The sequence below is a fragment of the Triplophysa rosa genome, linkage group LG11, assembly GCF_024868665.1.
Source record: "Triplophysa rosa linkage group LG11, Trosa_1v2, whole genome shotgun sequence".
Lineage (NCBI taxonomy): Eukaryota > Metazoa > Chordata > Actinopteri > Cypriniformes > Nemacheilidae > Triplophysa > Triplophysa rosa.
Genome location: NC_079900.1, coordinates 11,641,560 through 11,658,711, shown reverse-complemented (window position 1 = coordinate 11,658,711; position 17,152 = coordinate 11,641,560). Strand labels below are relative to the sequence as shown.

The following is a 17,152-nucleotide window of genomic DNA, read 5'->3' as shown; positions in this document are numbered from 1 at the left end:
CTCTCCGAACCCTTTTTGTCTCAGATCTCCTCTTCTCTCTCTAACCTGTCTCTTGCCCTCTCTCTCTATAGCTTCTCCTCTTTTGTCTCTCTCTGCCCTGTTCTGTTCTGTTTTCTTCCTCAGCCTCTCCCTCTGCACTGCTCTAACAGTTAGCAGAGGCAGCTGTTTACACTCATTTATACCCCAATTGTCATGCTCAATGCTTCAGGCTGATACACTACGTGCCCTTTATTTTACTAAGGTATTGACTGCTCATCAATACCATACATTACCACAGAGGGAAGATTATTGGGATAGCCCGTATGTAAAGTATTCGTGTTTCTGTCACTCTGCTGCAGCTGCTCGATTACCTGTAATAATGATTTTAGCTGTACAGCAAGATACTATGATAGCATATCAAGTAGAGTTGTTACTGTTTTCTAAAAATAAAGTGGCTGCTCTTTTTGTAGTTTTAAGTAGTGCCTGGTTATCACACTGTATAAATATTCAGCGTAACTGTTCATGTGTGAAATCCCATCGTCTCATTGATGACGGAGAATGACTAGCAAATTTAAGAGCACCTGATTGGCTCATTTACATGAAACATCTTTTAATTACTGACGCACTGTTCCTGCAGCGATAAGTAAGGGATAATCTTACTTCGCAGAGGCAACCCCCCTCCGCTCCGCCTCCACATCGTGCATTAAAAATCCTTCAATCCACAGCTAGCCGTGGATTATCCCGTTTATACCATGGTCATTTGCCAAGTTAAAGCTGTTATTGATGTTTACAGTGTATTTTTGATCAGACAGGTGAAAATGGCAGTTATTTTGTCAGTTAATATAAAACATTGATTAAACTGACTGGAACTACGTAATGCACACCTTCTGGCTTCTAGCCAATCAGAATCGAGTATTCAATAGACCATTGTATATAGTGTTTAAAACATTGCAAAAAATGTATTTATAGTACGATTACAGCACCCAGTTAGTACTGATTGTTTATAATGTCTATAGTAACTGCCTCGGAAGACTAAACGGTAGCAATGAACAAAATTTGTACAGCATTTATTCATCCTAATTCATAATTTCCGCGTTTACTATACATGTTTAAAATCCAAAGTGGTATCTGTTAAATGCACCTTGAACTAACATGATTAGTTATATTGATATTTGATAACAAATACTGAAACTTTTCTGTTCATTGTTAGTAGTTAATGCATTTACTAATGTTAATATTGATATTTGATAACAAATGCTGAAAACTATACTGTTCATTGTTAGTTAATTATATCTTCATTTTGTCTGAATTAGGCTGCACAAGCGGCTCCTGGCTGTATTAATACATCCATCGTTATTATCCCATCTACGTAGGCCTACTTATGTAGGTATACCAATAGTCAGAACATATATAGAAGAGCTGTCAACCTTATATAATACGCATCGCCATTATCAAGACGATATCGTCTGCATTTCTCTGAGCATCGTTTCATCGTGCTCTTCCCGTGACTGGTCGACCGTACACCAGTCCATGATCCATTACACCCCCACCCCTGGCCCGTCCACTCTCTCTCGCTTTCTCTCTCTCTCTCTCTCTCTCTCTCCCTCTCTCTCTGTCTCTGCCTCTCTCTCTCTTCCATACATCAGTATGTGTTTAGAGCTGCACGCGCACTGGAGCCCGTGAGCAGAGTCGCGGCTCGTTTAGTATTCCGCGCACAAGGCAAAGGAAGGGAGGGCAGAGAGTGAAATATAGAGGAAAAAACGAGGCTGTGAAGACAGGCGAAAACAGAGAAAGAGAGGAGGAAGAGGGGAGCGGAGAGACACCTCCTCTGTCCCTCTCGGTCTGCCCTTTGGCATCCGTCTGTCCCAGGTGCGGTATTTCAGTCTTTATCTTTCTTTGGCTTTGCGGGGCGGATGTTACAGTGTTGCCGTTATATCGCGTCGCATGAGAAAAAATAATATTTGGATGAACGTGAGCTCGAAAGAGAGCGTGCATGTGATGGAGACTGTCGTTGTGTTCGAGGTCTGCACTGCTTGAAAAAATAAAGACTCTACGGGTGGTGGTGTTTCTGTTATCCTTAACATATATAGCTGTATGTGCCGCTTGTGTGTTGAATCTGTCCGGTATCGTCGTGCAAAACCCATCAGTGTGGGAATTTGCCTCAGCAATCTTAATTGGTCTATTGCAAAATCATGCATGAATTTTTTAACTACAGTGCTCTGAATCGTGACCTCGCATTTTCAGATGTGCACATTATGTGTAGGCTACTATATATGCAACAACGTATAGAAGCTTAAGTGACTCACAGTGCAAGATTATTTGATGTAATTCTCTTCTTAACTTTCCTCTGTCTGCTCAACATGCACAATCTGCACATGCATGTGTAATTCTAGAGAAAAGATGGGAAATATATGAAGCTGCTTCTCTTCAACCCCTTATCGGTGTTCCTTCCCAACCCCACCCCTACCCATAGTCTTCAAAGGCAGGCTTACATGGGTTTCTATCAGGCACAGGACTGTAATTATGCAAATATTAATACATCCATATGGAACCGTCATAGGAATACTCTCCCTTGCTTGCAGACGGGCATATATGGGCATTCGTAAAAGCCATATGTGGGGGCGATTGATTCCCCCCACAATGTGACGGAGCAGGTGATGACGTTGCCTGGCTGTCGGGCTGCTGAGAGCTTCCCTCCACGCTCTATCTGTGTGGGAGCAGAATCTAAAAGCTGGCGTAGAGCGTCACCAGCATCCCAGGGTTACTCGCAGCGAGTCTGTGCTTTTTTCTGTGATGTTATAGATAATTTAAAGATGCTTCGAGGGACAGCAGAGCCGAAAAGCAGCACCAGTGAGAGCCAGGGAGACTAAGTATGGGCAGGGATAACTTGCAGAAAAGCTTTGCTGGAATATCCAAGTTCATGTGCAACTATTTCGTACACTTTCAAAGTATGCGCACCTGAAAAGGTTTGATGTTTTTTTGAGCTTTATAAATGTTGCGTGACAAAGTCGGATCAGCAGTACTACACTCTTCCAGAGACTCAAACAATGTTACCTCACTTTGGGAGCTTCTTCGGCTTGTAGTCACAAGCTGTAATGTGATGTCCCAAGTATCATGTTCTTATTTTTTATAGCCATATGTAATATCACCCCTCATTTTGACCAGCAGTAGAGGTCCGGTCGTGTTAATGACAGCAGCCCTTGGCAGTGCCGTTGAGGCCAGTCGATGCAGAGACAGGAAGAGTCAGATATACAGTGTCTAGGAAGTCACAGCATTTTGGCAGATTTGAGCAATAAATAAGGAGATGTTGCAGTTATGTGTGTTTGGTAAGCAACCTGAAGGTTTTTTACTTTCTTCCAGTGCATGATGTAAGAGAATGGTACGATACCAGTTGACAGAAGGGCTGGAGATGGTAGAGAGTGGTGGTATTAGAGAAGAGAATGGAGTTCTACATCGACGTACTAAAACAGTGTTGCTATCATTTATTCATTCATTTCCACTTTGCAGAATGTCTGAAAACACTTGGCTTTGAAGCCAAAGGGGTAAAGAAAATTACTGTTATCTTCTGACAGGTTAAAAAAATGCCATAGCCTTACAGAAACAAAAGCAGATTAAACTCCTGATGACATTACAGATAAGACCACAGGCATGGAGGTAATACAGTGAGTGAGAGAAAAGGGAGGCGTTAAAAAGGAGAGAACGAAAACCACAACAGCTTCATTAAGACATTACTTGAATATCCGATTGGATATACTTAATGGATTAACATCCCTTGTCAATAGAAGTTTTCAAATTCATAGCCTCAGCAGGAAAGAAAGGGATTAGGCATCTTTTTTCTTTTACAATTAGTCTCAGTCACATCTATCAATTTTAGCCGAATAGGGGAAGTTTTGAGAAAGGTTTACAAAGAATAAAGGGGAAAGACATTGTAATGGGAAAACCCCCCAAAAACTGAACAAGCTCTTTATAGTACGTGAAATGTTTGCTTAAAAATTTTCATCCGATGATAATAAGCTATAGAAAATAATATTTAGCCGATGATGCATACATCACTGCATCTATACCATTACACAACAATTAAAACATATTTGTTTATATTTGGATATGGATATTTGAATGCTAAATGTGAAACTAGAGAACTCGAATATAGTGCCCAAGTGAACTGCTGAACAAAAAAATAAAGAAATTTCATAAGCTATGAAGTTTTATCTGTGTGCATCCTCATTAAAACGCACCATAATGTGTAGGGTTTGTTTGTGTATGCATACATGAATATAAACCAGTGTTTCTCACCAATAGGTGAAATATTTTATGAAAGAAATGAAGATCCTGCTTACAGCCATTCCTACATCTTTTTAACCAAACTGGTCAACCTTTATAAATAGGAAAGCGTACAGTGCCTGTAGGGCAAAACTAATAGCATCATTCTTCATTGGCTTGAATAATTTCACCTCAGGACTCAGGACAGAACCTCAAACCCATCTGCTACGTGCTGTAAAAAAACATTCAGTGACCCAAGTGACTGCGGCTGATACGTGGTGTTGATGGGCAACTTACAGAAATATTTCCACTTTAGAGATCTGACAGTTATGCAGTGAACACCAGGTGTCCTGTGTATGAACAATCAGTTGTGTATCCCTTCTGGCTTCAAACGTTGGTGGCTGCAGTGAGTTGAGAATCTGATAAGATGTTTATGTCATTAATACCTGTTGTATTATTGGAAAGTGTCATTCGAAATCTCTTGATGTTGACACTGATGTTTTGTCCATGAGGGGATTTTTCATTGACAAGATTGTCTAAATATTATTATTCATGTTATGATCGAACAGCGCTTACAAGTAACATTTGTAAATGTTTTCATTTGAATGAAAAGTATTGATTTTTATGTCAGTGCTTTTTTTGAGATAAAACCTTCTTTTGGCTGCAGGTCCACGTTGGGAAGCTTACAGTTGTCTGTCATTCAGTGACACAGCGACCTGTTCTAGTCTTTTTTTTCCCTCTGTTTGCAATTGGCAGTCTAGGTATTGTCTGAATTGCCTTGACACCAAACAGAATTACAACCTTGTAATGTTTCTAAATGTAATGGTAGCTGATTCAACTACAAATTTGAAGACTCAATTGTTCATTCTAGACAACATGATTGAATGGAGAGCATTTTGCATAATGTCTCCTGTATTTCTGTTTTCATATTTTTCTGAGACACACTCTTTTGTGGATCTCTACAAACAGGGCTCAGATTTGGCCGGAAACAGTAAAATAGCAAATATTCTTACCAATACCAAATTATACCATCTTCCCAGCTAGAATAACTTTGTCTAAGGTTCTCTAGAAGGTCTAAATGTTGAAAAACGTTCATGCAACATTAAAAGAGCATATTATTAAGGTTACTGTATACTGTATATGTAATAAACATTCTTAAACAAAAACGTTGGTATAGACATTGTTCTTGTAATGTTATGGAAACATCCACAACATTCAGAAATAGGCATGGGCTGGTTACCGGCTTCAAGGTATACCGAGGTTTGAAAGAGTCAAGGTTTCGAAACCACAAAATGTTTCTGTGATACCTTTCTAAGGTATGAGCTATGTTTACATTAAATGAATTTCATGTAATTGTAACGGAGGCTAGCTAGTGAAGAGCTGTGCAGTGTGTAAACCTCACTCCCCGACCAACAGAGACGCTCTAGCGACAGAAGCTAGAGACTGCGGTCTTTAGCCTCCTCGTTAGAGCGCCCGTCTCCCATTTGGACCGACGCCGGTTCGAGCCCGGCACAGAGCGGGGCGAGTAGAACCGGTTACATTGGTGCCGTGACCCGGATGGGAGTGAGGTTTAGGGGGGGTGAGTGTAACGGAGGCCAGCTAGTGAAGAGCTGTGCAGTGTGTAAACCTCACTCCCCGTTCAACAGAGACGCTCTAGCGACAGACGCTAGAGATTGCGGTCTTTAGCCTCCTCGTTAGAGCGCCCGTCTCCCATCCGGACCGATGTCGGTTCGAGGCCCGCGCAGAACTTGGCGTGTAGGACCGGTTACATAATTCAATGTCTGATGTTTACGTTTAATAGGCCTATATATTTCAAATATATATTTTTTGAAAGAATATTGTAATTTAAAGTAGGGCTGAGCGATTAATCTAAATGTAATCGAAACCGACATTAAGAAGCTCTCACCAACGTAATTTTTCAATGTCGGTTATTTCGATTGTTTTCCCTTTAATATCCATGTCGACGCGTGCCGCTATACCTCACTTTTTTCTTATCAGAGCAAAAGAGACTTAAAATATACATTATTAGTAAGTTGTCTTTTATGTGTGTACGCTTACAATAACATCAAAGCGTTGTTATTTTGTAAAATAAAGAAAATAAACAAGGCGCGTTAGCAGCCGTCTCCACTCCGCTCACATAAGTAATTTCTGAAATGCGTCTGATCCAAAACTCTGCAAATACTTATCACACAAACATGAAACGTATGTCTAAAGAAAGCTTAAAATGTCTACTTTTAAATGACCCGATTCAAATGGAAATCAAATATTCTGTGTTTATGTAGCCTAATATGCGTGAAAGACAGGTAACGTTACAGTTGATACGAGACATTCTTCTAAGTCTGCTCCTGTTTAGTAATAACAAGACTTTTAGTCCAAAAATGTGCGTATTGTGAGAAATATAGATATACTGAAACACGTTTACTTCATATTTCTTTTTTGACAGACTGATGAGTTTTAAGCTCCGTTCAACTATTAAAAACTCCGTTAAACTCCGTCTGTTTCTTTCACGTGACAGCTCTTGTGACGGCAGGACTGGTGTCTCCAGGCAGGGTCCTAAAGTACACCCGATTTGTCACGACACATGCAGACAGATGATTTGCTGATTTGTGTTGCGTTTGTTCTGCTGTCTTCAGTGGCAGAGGAAATGTTTCCAAAAAGTAACACAAAGATGCCTATTATTCGAAATGTTCAATAAATAACCATAAATACTTTGTATTTTCTTTGATTATCTAAAAATAACATGAGACAAGAAATGTTTCATTAGAAAAAATACCCCACCTTTAGTTGGGCATATTTACACTGAAGGGTGTAACTTTGGTTTGAGAAGCGGAGGGACACAAAATGGGGGAAAATGTTTTTGATTTGAATCCTATCACAAATTCTAAATACCTGTGTTTTGCGTTGTTTTTGATTGTTTAAATTGATTAACCCATGAAACCAAAAGGTGCTTTTATTGTGTAGCAAAATTTGATGTTCATGAAGGAGACTTTCTAAAATGCTTAACAAGGTTTAAAGTACCTAAAAAACGACCAGGGAAGGCCACGTTTCTGTCAAGCCTTGTCATAAACACAAACGTCTTGGTTACGATGTAACCTCAGTTCCCTGATGGAGGGAACGAGACGTTGTGTCAAGCCGATAGATGGGTTCGTCCCTGAGAACCAATCGCTTCCGACTTCGTAGAAAAGGCCAATGAAAATTGGCGAATGAAATTTGCATGCCGGACTCCGCCCCCGAATATATCCGGGTATAAAAGGGAGACGGCATGCCTCATTCATTCACCTTAGTTCTGAGGAGCCTGAGACCTCTCACGACTGCTGCAGTGGGCAGCACGTGTTGTGGCAAGAAGGACACAACGTCTTGTTCCCTCCATCAGGGAACTGAGGTTACATCCGTAACCAAGACGTTCCCTTTCTGTCTGTCTCTCGACGTTGTGTCGAGCCGACAGATGGGGTTCCTATGGAAAACACCACAATACTGTGCCCTGTCACAATCTCTAGCGAAGCGATGGTGACTGGCCTGGGTGTGTCAGCCGTGAGCGCTACCGTGAAATTGTAACCTACCAGTGGGTAGGTAGGGGGTCCCAGAGCTTTACTTGAAAGGTCGGAAGGCTCCTGCCTTCGGCCTCACAGGCGGCGGCCTTGTTTCTCTAACAGCGAGAAGCCGCCTGGTACCGTAAGGCCACTGGGTAAGCGCTACTTCCTCAAGCGTGGGATGCGCTACAGAGACCACTTCCTACCGGAGGGAGGAGTTTAGTGGAAATACCAACATGGTCTCACCGATGGGGGAGAACTCATGGGAAGAATGTGCAGACTGAAGGAGTTAACCGCGAGGTGGAGGTCGACCTAGGGAAGGTCATGGGTTACCAAGGTGGGAACCAATCATGAAGATACATCAGACGGAACCGCCCTGCTGGGGGGTTACAACGTCCGGTAGCACTAGGTCCAGTTAGAGCTATGTTGTGGATAACTCAGTTGGTACCTGGCCTAAGGGGCAGGGCTGCTCTGCCCAGCCCGCCCGCAGGAGGTGCTTGCTTAGTGATGGATGGAGTGCCTGTTCTTCACCCAGTGGGGGAAGAAGGGAGGCTAGTTAGTACGCTGACCCCTTAGGAGAAAGGGGGGAAGGTACTGTCATAGGCGTACACCCTACCGGCCACCAGTCTTGCCTGATGCCTGCAAGACTCGAGCCGATACCGGTTTTACGCAGAGGCTGTAGGACCTCGCGAAGGTGATGGGTGTAGCCCAACCCGCAGATGTCTGCCAGAGAGGCGCCTCGAGCAAGTGCCCATGAGGAGGCTGTACTCCGTGTGGAGAGAGCTCTCACCCAGTGGGTGTAGGTGATCTTAGGACAGGTACGCCATAGTGACGGCGTCCATGATCCAGTGCGCCAATCTCTGTTTGAGACAGCCCTCCCTGCTGATCTCCAAAAAAGACAAAGAGATGCTCAGAGCTCCTGTGGCTCTGCGTGTGGTCCAAGCAGAGGCGCAATGCGCGTACTGGACACAACACGGATGGGGTTGGGTCTTCCTCCCCGGTGGGGAGCGCCTGTAAGTTCACCACCTGGTGTAGGGGGAGTGGTGGGAACTTTGGGCACGTAGCCCAAAAGTCTTCATCATGAGGTGAGAAAGAGCGGCATCTGCGAGGGGCTCCAGGACCGCATCAAGGTCGCAAGAGGGTACGGAGCGCGGGTGAGGCAGTGCCTTCCCGCATTCCTTAGGAACCAATTGATCAGGTTGTGCTGTCCTAGAGACTTACCAGCAACTGGGTCGTGATGAGTGGCAATAGCGGCTACATACACATTCAGTGTGGAAGGGGAGAGATTACTCTCGAGTCTCTGGAAGGACAGCACGTTCCCAATCGAGCAACTCCGCGGGTCTTCTCTTCGAGAAGAGCACAAGGATGAGAAGAGGCACCACTTACAGGCGTATAGCCGCCTAGTGGCCAGGGCCCTAGCCTGAGTGATAGTCCTAACCGCCGCAGGGAGTAGGCCACTCAGGATCTCCTCATCTCGTCCAGGGGCCAGACATGGAGGTTCCAGAAGTCTGGCCTGGGATGCCATAACGTGCCCTTCCCCTGGGAAAGCAGGTCCTTCGTCAGGGGAATCAGCCGGGGGGGGGGAGCTGTCGTCAAAAGCATTAGCTCCGAGAACCAAGTCCGGTTGGGCCAGTATGGCGCAACTAGTACACTTGATGCTCCTCTTCCCTGACCTTGCACAGAGTCTGTGCAATGAGGCTCACTGGGGGGAAGGCATACTTCCGCTTGTCCCACGGCCAGCTGTGCGCTAGAGCATCCGTGCCGAGGGGGGCCTCGGACAGGAATACCCTAGCGGGCAATGGGTGGTGTCCAGGGAGGCGAACAGGTCTACCTGAGCCCGCCCGAACTGTACCCAATGAGCTGGACTGGAGCTGGGTGGAGTCGCCACTCTCCGCGAGGCGTCAACTGACGAGAGAGCGCATCGGCTGTCTGGTTCAGGTTGCCTGGGATATGTGTGGCTAGCAGGGATCTGCTCACCTGCGGACTCCACAGGAGGATGCGTCGGGCGAGTCGTGTTAGCTCCCGACACTGCGTGCCCATTGCACACGGCACCCCAACCCTGCAGGGAGGCGTCTGTCATCACCACGACCACCACGGCCTCATGACCTGCCCGAGAGGGACCCCTATCCGTAGAAAGGTCATTGAAGACCAGGGGTTAGCGTGCGTCGGCAGAGAGGCGTAATCACCATCCGCCTGCTGCCAGTGTGCCACGCTCTCCAGGGAACTCGACTCTGTAGCCAGTGTTGGAGCGGTCTCATGTGCATCAACCCGAGGGGTATCACCACCGCTGAGGATGCCATGTGCCCAGGAGCCTCTGAATTTCAGGGGGACCGCTGGCTGCTTGAAATATTCCAGGCAGTTCAACACTGACTGAGTGCTTTCTGAGTCAGTCGCGCTGTAATGGAGACAGAGTTGAGTTCCATACCAAAAAAGAGGATGCTCTGTACAGAGGAGAGCTTGCTCTTTTATAGGTTGACCTGTGGTCCCAATCAATCTAGGTGCTGAAGCACTAGGTCCCTGTGTGTACATAACAGATCTCGCGAGTGTGTCAAATGAGCCAGTCGTCGAGATAGTTTAGTACCCGCACACCTCTCTCCCAGAGGGGAGTGATGGCGGCTTCCACGATCTTCGTGAAGACTCGTGGGGACAGGGACAGACCAAAAGGGAGGACTCTGTACTAATATGCCTGACCCTCGAAAGCGAACCGTAGGAACGGGCGATGACGAGGGAGAATTGAGACATGAGAGTAAGCGTCCTTCAGGTCGATTGCCATGAATCCATCTTGACATCTGATAGATATCAGGATGCGCTTCTGCGTGAGCATCCTGAACGGCAGCTTGAGTAGGTGCCTGTTCAGGGTACGCAGATCTAGCGACCCCCGCTTTTTTGGGGACGATGAAGTACGGGCTGTAAAACCCGTTGAACATCTCGGCTAGAGGGACGAGCACGATCGCTTCCTCACCAGAGGGGTGGCGACCTCGGCCCGAAGCACGGCAGCATCCTTGCCTCTGCTGAGGTTGAGAGGATGCCCCAAAACTTGGGCGGGCGTCTGGGGAGTTGGATCGCGTACCCGAGACGGACCGTATCCCGTAATCACCGTGACTGTTTGGGAAGCTCTTGTCAGGCTCCCAGGGACCGAGACAGGGAGGCTAGGGGTACGTTCTGCTTCATCGACCTCCCGGGGGTGGTTCGATGGCTGGCAGTGCAGATCCCTCGCCGTGGGGGGGCCCCCGGAGAGGAGATCGGCTCTGCAGTTTTACCTGTCTGGCGATGATGTAGCACAACGCACCATCAAATGAGAGTGCTTAGGCTGATGATTATCCAACGTCGAGTTGCCGAACACTGTCGTGTAGAGGGTGAGAGCAGCTGTGATAAACGCCCAGAGAGAGAGAAAATTCTTAGAAGTGGGCTGTTGGCACGGGGCAGGAACCGTCCTGGATCGACTACCAGCAATGGAATGGCTGGGGTCGGGCCCGAAGGTATTCTCGATCTCCCTGGGGTCTTCCCATGAGGGCCGCTTTGGCTTCCGCCGCGGCTGCTGACGGGGTGGTGGTCTCCTCTTCGAGACATCGACCAGGGCTGCTGGGAAGCAGACGGTGCACGGGATCTCGGCGGCCAGAGGGCGGTCGAGTTGCAGCTGGGAAGGATATACTTGATATCCTCTGTCTGCTCCTTTACTGTCGAGAACTGCAGCTCGACAGTATCACCAAACAGCCCCCCTTGCGAGATGGGTGCATCGAGAAAGCGGACTTTCTCGGCGTTACTCATCTGTGCAAGGTTCAGCCAGAGGTGTCTCTCCTGGACCACAAGTGTGGACATCGCCCAACCCAGGGCCCGCGCGATCACCTTGGTCGCCCGTAGAGCGAGGTCGGTGACGGGGCGGAGTTCCTGCATAAGCGCTGGGTTGGTCTTACCCTCGTGGAGCTCTCTCTGTGCATTGGCCTGATGGACCTGCAGGATGGCCATAGCGTGGAGAGAGGAGACAGCTTGTCCCGCAGCAGAGTAAGCTCTCGACACCTCAGATGCCGAAAAGCCTACGTGCTTTGGACGGGAGTCTAGGTCGAGCCCCTGGGTGACATCGACGTATCCTCTAGCTGCCCCACCATCGAGGGAAGAAAGGGCGATGGAACTAGATGACGTGTACGTGCCGAAGGGGAGCGTTCCAGGTCGTACTAGGTTCCTCATGCACTTCCGGGGAACACAGCACTGGGGGCGAGTGCGACTTGGAGCTGCTCTCAAGCCCGAGGTACCGTGTATCCAGCCGCGAGCGTTGGGAGAGGCAGTGCGGTGCACCGCAACCCAATGCCGGCGGCCCGGGAAAGCATGGCTGACATTTCGACGTCCGCTTCTTCCTGAGCTCGACCCCCCGAGGGAGAGAGCTTCAAGGAATCGTCGGAGTCTGATGCCAGTAAGTCACCCTCCGATGCTGCAACAGACATCTCATCATCACGTACCGTGTCCGATACGTGGTTGAGGAACAAGACGGTGGGACCGCCTCATGGGGAACGGTCAGACGAGCGAGACGAGGTGCGAACGGTCCGCGAGCCAGTGGCTGACGGATTAGCGCTCACAGTAATCCTCAAATCATATCAGGGCCGTAGTCCTGCCATCACAGAACGGGAAGCAGACGAGGTGGTGGCTGAGTCCCGTGGGAACACAGCCACCCGTGACGCAACGTCTGAATCGTCAACCGCCCGCAGTGTGGGCAGGACGTATCCACAACATCTGTCCCAGCATACTGGAAGCAGACATCGTGTCCGTCCCCCTCCTCGATGAGTGTGTTGTACCTACGAGAACAGCGGGACATGCCACGCTGGAGAAATTTGCTCTTTTAGAGAAAAAACTCGAACACTTCTGGAACCGCTGAGATGCCCAGGGGAAGTCGCCGCAGGAAGGGACAGTCCGCTGCACCACGTCGTAGAGCCGGCAGTCTTGTAGTTGCTACTTGTAGCGAAGTCTGTTGATCATGAGCGAAGGCTCCGAAGAACAAAAGGTGAATGAATGAGGCACGCTGTCTCCCTTTTATACTCGGATATCCGGCGGCGGAGTCCGGCATGCAAATTTCATTCGCCAATTTTCATTGGCCTTTTCTAAGAAGTCGGAAGCGATTGGTTCTCAGGGACGAACCCATCGGTCGGCTCGACACAACGTCGAGAGACCGACAGAAAGGGAACTGCTGTTAAAAGAACGAGTCCTTATTAAACGAAAAAAGTCATAAATCACGCGTTACGTGTTTCTTCCCCATAGAAGTCCATTATAAGGAAACAGCTTAATATAGCCTACCGAAACAACGATTCAATTAAATTAAATTCAATTTTATTTATATAGCGCTTTTCACAATGTGCATTGTTCCAAAGCAGCTTTACAGGAGCAAATAAGAAAACCACAGAAAGGTAAAACACAGCACAGTTCATGGTGTTTATAGACCAAGCAAGATCATTATAATAAATAATATCTAATAAATAAATGAATAAATAAATAAATAAATAAATGCAGTCTACCGGTGAGCAAGCCAACACTGCACTGCTCTGCTGTGGCGAGGAACCCAAACTCCAATGATGAATAATGGAGCCACGACCACGTAAAAACAATTTTCTATTAAATTCAAATCAAAACCACGTGATTGAAAACAATCTTTCAGTGATCTATTTTTAGAGTGTGCACGCGACGCGCGCATCGACACAGGCAGTGTCCTGCTCGGTCCTAGTACTTCTCCGTGGCGATGACAGCGTGTGGTTAAAAAATCAATACAAACTAAAAGTGAGAGGGACACGAACAGGATTTTGAAAAGTGAGGGGGACATGCCCCCAGTGGAAATTACGCCCCTGTTTACACTACAAACCTTATCTACGCAGGCAAAAAACTAAGAAAACAAATATTCGTTCAATAATCGTAATCGAGAGAAAATGTTCAGTTAATTGAAATTTAGATTTTAGGCCAAATCGCCCACCCCTAATTTAAACGCTTTATTTTTACCTGACATATATGTTGCATAAAATTATTTTGAAAAGTTGTTGTTTGTATGCAGACATTCGAAAATAACAGATTTTAGTGTTTTTAGTCGCAAAACCGTGAAACGGTAGTATTTTTGCTTAAGGTTATCATGCCGTCAAAATATCATACCAGCCCATGCCTATTCAAAAATAACGTTTTTATAACGTAATGGGAATGTTAGAAAAAGTTCTTAGAACATTTTTGCAAGCTGAGTTACTGTATGTCAACAGTTTTGAAGTTTTAGTCTAAGCTAAACTAGGAGAGACATCAGAGACAAAGTCTAAAGAAATATCTTTTGATTTTAGACCTCTGGGAATGCAATTATGGCAATTTTGATTGATGTCACTGAACATCGACCTTTCCTTTTATTTGGGCCCAATTACATATCTACATAATCGTTGCTTTTTCTATCATTGTTTTTCTCATCTCTAGTGTGTGATTGGACAGGGCTCGCCGGCTTTGCGGCCTTTATGTGGCAATTCTGTTTGGCTTGTGTGTGTGATTGGACAGTGACCATGCAGTTTGCCGGGGTCCCTGTTGTGAAGTATTGCGTTTCCTGGAGATATTGATTCAGATCTGGACAGCAGTCAATGGAATGTCTGAAATGGGTTTCATGTTCTGTTGTTCTGGTTGTGCGTTTCATTTCTGTAACAAACATTGCTTCACTTGTACTTTTATTACAGTATATGACTTGTAAATGTCCATCCGCCAGACATGCATCAGGAAGATTTTATTTTTATCTGTGTTCCAAGGCCACATGCTGTATGGTGCTACAAGGCACTTGCTTGCCCATTGCAGTTCCCTTTTTTTATGTCTTATAGTTTATACTGTATACCTCTCTCTCTTTCTCTCTCTCTCTCTCTCCCCTCTCACTTTCTCTTTTTCAGCTCCTTCCCTTCATATATTTTTCATTACCTTCTCTCACCCTCCCCTCCTTCCCTGCTCTAACTTCGTTCTGAATCGACCCAGCTTTTCTGGACAGTGGCACTGTAGTTCGGTGCCAGACGGCCATCTTTCAGATTGAGATGCAGTTTTTAAGTCAAACTCGGACAGATTTACAGACCGAGCACTGGTGAAGAGAACAGACAGGGTTTTTTTGGTGAGGGAGCATTTTTTACGAGCCAATCTGAGGCTCATTTTTACAATGGAGCGCAGATCTGAGACAGACAGATAAATGGGCCTCGATCTGTTTGGGTTTCTTCTTTTTCAGATCACACGCCAGACTGATGGAGACCATTAATGCGCTGATTAGGCAGGAAGAGGAGAAGCTAACGAACGAGTGTGGGTGAACATCCTGACCCGAGTCTTGTCCTGAATGACTTATAGCTGTACTTGAGGCTTTGACTGATTGATGGAATGACTGCGAAAGTGGCACCTCGCTGGAGAGAAACTATCCACCTCACAATGAAAGACCAATGACATTTTACAGACCTAAAAAGCATGAAAGAACAGTCTATCAGAATGATAGATGGACGGTCCGCTCAATAAGGAGGCATCCCATCGGAGAAAGAAACATAGGTCTGATTTCTTGAGGGACTTCACTGGTTTAGAGAGAGAAAAACACGCTGATGAAAGAAGGCGATCGGCAAATCGATTGAAAGATCGATAGATTTGGCAACTCTTAACGGCATTTTGCTGTTTTCGGCAGCAAAGGAGGAGTGGATAGAAACACTTGGAGGAGGGTTGAGGCACAGAGAGCAAAAGAGAAGGAGAAATAAAGGTGGAGCTTTGACCTGGTTTTTTGAGACAGAACGAGCACACCACTAAGAACGCTGAAGAGATCTCATAGAGACAGAACCTCACGCTGACAAATTATATACACACTGGTTCACTGGAACATCTTTATATCTCAATGCTGTGTGTACATATCTAAACAAAGATCTGTAGCATGATGTGTATCTTTTTGCATCTTATAAATGACAAATGACAAAATTTGCTCATTGTAGATATAATCCAAATGGATTGCAGAATTATTATTGTGGACACAGACTGCATAGGGACAGTTCACCTAAAAATTATAATTCTGTCTTTATTTAATACTCACCTTCAAGTTGTTCAAATCTGTATAAATTTGTTTGTTTTGGTGGACACAGAGGAAGACATTTGGAAGACTGTAGGGAAGCAAACAGTTCTGGGGCACGTTTGACGTTTTGACAACCATTGAAATTTTTCCTACTATAGAAATTGGTGGCCAAGACCTGTTTGGTTACAAGCATTCTTCTAAATATATTTCTCTGTGTTCATCAGAACAAAGACATTTATACCGATTCGAGGGTGAGTAAATTATGACAGAATCTTTTTTGGTAAACTGTCCCTTTAAATAAAATGCATTTAAAGAATAGTTCATTTAAAAACGAAGGGTATGTCATCATTTACTCACCCTCATGTCATTCTAAACTCTTACTTTTTTTTCTTGACACCCTCAATTATTTCTACTTTTGTGTTCTGCTGAAAAAATGTGAGGGTGAGTAAATAATGAGAATTCTTGGGCAAGTTGTTTCTTTAGTAAAAGAAAAATTGGTATTGGTAGCAGTATTCCTTATTATAGATCTGACCTTTTCTTCTAATCCGGTAATGAAAAGGAATTATAAATTCGGGGAATGAATAACATTAAGTGCTATAGTGTTGATCGGCTGCTTTAACAAGAACCCTAAATACTTCCATCCTTCGCATGAAAGTTTATCATTAAACCACTAGGCTTCCCTAATCTTTTATCATGGAATAAAAACAAAAACTCTTAAGATAAACATATTTTGTGGTTGACCACATTCTTGTTTCAGAGATGTACTATACTAGGAGAGCTGTTTGTCTTTGAGATGAAACATTTATCCTGCATGAACAGTTTTCCTCTGCATGCTATTGAGCTCTGCAAGCCCAGCGGGTTGCCTTTATAATTTAACCATAATTTTACAGCAGATTTTAATGATGTGTGCATCATTCTCTCCCCCCCCCCCCCCTCTTTCAGCCACTGTAGAACATTCCAGAAATACAGCCGTGGACCACAATCAACATTACAGTTTGAATGAAAAACGGGGAAAGACGCTGGAACGGTCTCAAATTCAACTCTGACCCGATGCTGCTTTAAGGACTTCGCCTGCGAATACTCTCCTCTCCTCTACTCTCCCGACTGATTGTTTAACTGAGAGTAATAGCCCAGCAAATCTAGGCTATGCTTTCTGAACAACAGCCCTAAATATAGTACCACTGTTTATTCATTGAGGGAAATACCATTTAATCTGGTCTTGACCTGCTTTACTATGACAAGGACTCAGGGATGTCAGTGTCATTCTTCATAAAAAAAGTATGTGGAAGACTGCTCTCACACAAACACAAAATCCAGTCGTTCCGTTTTAATTTATTTCATACATTTATCCATTATCTTTCCTTCC

General features: G+C 45.3%; 1 protein-coding gene across 4 annotated transcripts in view; it reads left to right on the top strand.

Moving 5' to 3' along the window:
* Window positions 1-1,674: 1,674 nt before the first annotated feature.
* syt3 (synaptotagmin III) overlaps window positions 1,675-17,152 on the top strand; it is a 40,068-nt gene continuing 24,590 nt past the window's right edge. For 2 of the 4 annotated variants that reach the window (XM_057346123.1, XM_057346127.1), the window contains exons 1-2: window positions 1,675-1,848; window positions 16,729-17,064. The gene's annotated coding sequence lies outside the window, so the exon portion shown is untranslated. The other 2 variants (XM_057346125.1, XM_057346126.1) reach the window with 2 other exon arrangements.